This window comes from Cupressus sempervirens, chromosome 2 (genome assembly GCF_028749045.1).
Source record: "Cupressus sempervirens isolate cs-2001-9-10 chromosome 2, ASM2874904v1, whole genome shotgun sequence".
Taxonomy (NCBI): domain Eukaryota; kingdom Viridiplantae; phylum Streptophyta; class Pinopsida; order Cupressales; family Cupressaceae; genus Cupressus; species Cupressus sempervirens.
The window spans coordinates 641,403,741-641,407,639 of NC_143119.1; the positions used below are offsets into that span (position 1 = coordinate 641,403,741).

Below are 3,899 nucleotides of genomic sequence, written 5' to 3' on the forward strand. Positions count from 1 at the left end.
GTTAGGAGGACTCCATCCAATCCCATAGTCACCAATCCAATATATGACAATTTGCAATGTACAAATCAGAGACATAAACCCAAGACCAATGAAGATATGCAACCCCTTCTCTGTATCAAATGGAAAAACCACTCCATAATACAAAGTTCAAATCTTCTTCTCGCAGGTTGCTTGGTAAGCAATTTGTACATGGGGATATAAATACAAACTTACTTACCTTTAAATATCTATGAGCCTGGGTTTAAATATGGAATTGTATGCTTTGTTAAATGATAAGCACATCGGGTAGAATATGCCAATTCTCAAACCAAACACCATGGGCAATGGTTCGGATTTTGAGCTGCCAGAAGAGATTTTCATAGTTCTGCTGATAGATCCATATGATCAACTGGATTTGGCCTGAAAGATTACCTCTATTGCCATTTCTTCCTAGGTGTCCAAGTTGGAGGCTAAGAATAGTAGACTTGGGCTTCTGAGAAGGACCACATCATACCAAAGCTCGAGGGTAAAATTAACTAGCTTGATTATGCCTTGTAGGAATCTAATGACCGGCTATCCCAATCCATTGATCAATAGAGAAAAATTGCAAATGAGAAGACTACATTGATGTACACTGTCAACAAGCTTAATCAAGATGTGGCAAAGTTGGAAGCATTCAAAAAGATACTTATGTAATCACTTCAAGAGGAGGATGAAACACATTTAGAGACAATAAAAAGCACCATAGCTACACAAGCATCAAAATCATCTTTTAGTTTATCCATAAGAGAAGTAGCTATTAATGTTATGCTATCAAATCAGGTAAGGAGTGAAACAATGGAAACAAGTAGTTCAATTCTAGAAGAAGAGCATCATGTAGAGTACAATGATTCTAGGCATAGTGAAAAGAAATTTTCTTTTACTCCCTATCTCACACCACAGAGAACTCCAATAGGTACATAGAGATACTGCAAGTGTTTTGATAAAACATGACATCATTGTCATGAGCCAAGATTACAGCCATCGAAGTTGATTTGTAAGAGTATGGGTGTGATTTGATTTCACATGAAAATGTTTCAAACCAACCCGATGATGGCCATTCGAATAAGGTCATTTGGATTTGCTGGCACAAAAGATAAGTGAGTAGTTACAACACAAAGGGTTACCATTTTCAAACAGGAAGCTTCAAGATTAGCTGCACCGAATAATAGATTGTATGGCATCAAAGTAGGAGACTTCTATTATGTGAAGGATGGACTTGTGCTTGGGCAGCTTTTAGGAAATCAGTTCACAATTACTTTGCATGGTGTTGTTATAGAGAGAAATGATATTATTATAGAGACAAAAGAAGGATTAAGAAAGAATGGCTTCATCAATTATTTTGGATTGCAGCGATTTGGAAGTGGCTTAGTACCAACACATTCTATTGGAGCAGCATTGCTATGAGGTGAATGGAAGATTGCAGTAGACTTAATCCTTGATCCTTGAAATGGAGAGCATAGAGATATAAAAGAAGTTAGAGAATATTATAAGAGCACTCTAGATATTAATGGTACAGTAAAGCAGATGCCTTGTTAATTGGTAGTTGAAAGGGCGATTCTTACAAATTCGAAGTTCACTATCCATTTCACATAAAGGAAGCCCATACAATGCTAAAAGTGATTTGTGATAAAGTGTTTAATTATTAATTAAACCTTATGCACATATAGAATTATAAGAAGAAAGAGGGAGACTGTTTCCTTCCAAGAATCAGTTACCCAAAATAGAACATGAACCGACAATAGAAAAGATAAAAGGGCCAACAAAGACAAAGGAGAGGTTCCATTCTTTTTCTACTTCTGAACTGTAGACTGTGTGCTCTAGTAGGGGAGGAGATTTTCCAAAATTATTCCATTTTCTTGAGAGACTATAAGAGGTAGAGCATGGGCTGATTTTCTTTTTCTGAACTGTATGTCTGAGATAGAGATAAGATTTTGATGGCTGATGTAATATTGTGAAAAGAGTTTCTATTTTTCTTTAAATAGTGGTTTGGTTGTAATGTGTAAAAGTTTCTTTGTAGTCTTTTACATTCATGGAAGGGAGACTAGAGGTTAATCACATCACATCTTTGATCATGATGTATTTTCCTTTCACTGATCATGATCTTTGCATCATTTTCAGTTTTCTCTGAAATACATTCTATTGTCACTGTTTTCTTGTTATACTATCATTTCAAAATATCTTTGAAGCTCTAATTTTTAAATCTCTCAGGAGGATAGAAGACATATTTTCATTTCCATTATGTAATGCAACATTCAACAAATGAAACTTATGTCATTTTTTGCTCTTTGCTTTTCTTTCCTTTTTAGCTTTTAGTCTTCTGCATCTATTCTGTGTTTACAGATAGATGCTTGTGATTCTTTTGTGCTTTTTGGTTAAAAGTACCTATAATTGATTCATTGTATATCTTGCACGGGGAGCTGTACCTAATAAAATTTAGAGGAAGGTTATTGATCCAATGATAACCTATCCAACTATTAGTGCTGATTAGTCTTCTCACTTGGGCAGTCAGAGTTAATTTACATGTATTTTCTTTGAGGACAATCTGTTCACTAATAGATTTTTGGCAACTTTACTGGGGAACAAAAACAAAGATCATTGCCTAACATTTGTTTCCTCAGTTATATGGTTATCTCTATGTGCATGAGATTGGTGACTCTATGTTACAAACCTATTGAATCTTTGATTTTGGAGTTTTAGTCTGTATTATGGTAGTAGTTGCAATGCAGCCATGGGGGGCTCAGATCAGACCATTTTCCCTAGCCCATTATTCAGTCTTACCTAAAAAGTCATGGGAATACCTTCCCAAGTTTCATGGAGACAAAACACAAGATTTGATTGATCACATCAAAGCAATTACTATTGCATGTGGGATTCTTGGTGTGTAGGAAGAAGATGTATTCATTAGACTATTTGTTCAAAGCCTTGTGGGAAAAGCTGTGGAATGGTTTCAGCATCTACAAGATAGATGTATCACAAATTGGGATGATCTTAAGAAAAGATTCCTTGAGAGATGTCAACCCACAATTGATTCCTCTCAATTGTTGGTAAGTCTTATTCAAATTCAGATGAAAGAAGATGAATTTGTAAGGGAGTTCATTGATAGATTTAATCAAATTGTTGGTAAATTTCTTCTAGCCCACCAACCAAATGAAAGCAATTAGGTATGCTTCTTTATTACTACTATGGATGTTGAAGTCAAGTTTTGGTTACAATGCCTTAGAGTGCAAAATTTGGTAGATGCACAAAAGGAAGCAATCAGATTGGATGATGCCTTGATTCTTAGTGGTATGAAAGCTATAAAGACTCCACCAATGAAAGAATACCTTTGCGAACAACAACACTACATTGATGAGGAAGCTATAAAGAATAAGTGTGTTTTGAAAGAAACCAAATCCACTCCCAATGTTCCTCTTTTTCAGAATCTAATTGTTTTTAATGATGAAGATTTCCAAGAACCCTTTTTGGCTGAAGATAATGCTTTACAGATAATAGGAGTTTGTTTCCTGCATATTGAAAATGATGAAGAGTGTGTTGCTCGATCATATGAGCTAATAACCAGCCTGAATGTACCAGTTGCAAAGGAAGAACTTGCGGCATATGATTCAAATAAAGGGTTATCAATGGTTATCCTTTCTCTAGAACATGAAAGCTTTGCTTCTAAAGTTGCTAATGCCCTCTGTATTATTGATCCAAATCAGCATGATATGGTGTATCAACAAGAACAAAAACTAACAGATAGCAAGAAATGGTATGACACTTCTCTCTTTGAATCTTTCTCATATGTACCACAGCAAGAGGAATGCTTACAATCTAAAGTAGTGATGAAGCAAGGATATCTTTCGAAGAATGTGGTGGGTCAAACCATGTAGTCTTTGATT

General features: G+C 35.3%; 1 pseudogene; it reads left to right on the forward strand.

The window, feature by feature from the left end:
- Positions 1 to 316: 316 nt before the first annotated feature.
- Positions 317 to 942, forward strand: LOC149575002 (uncharacterized protein At4g15545-like; annotated as a pseudogene).
- Positions 943 to 3,899: the final 2,957 nt, after the last annotated feature.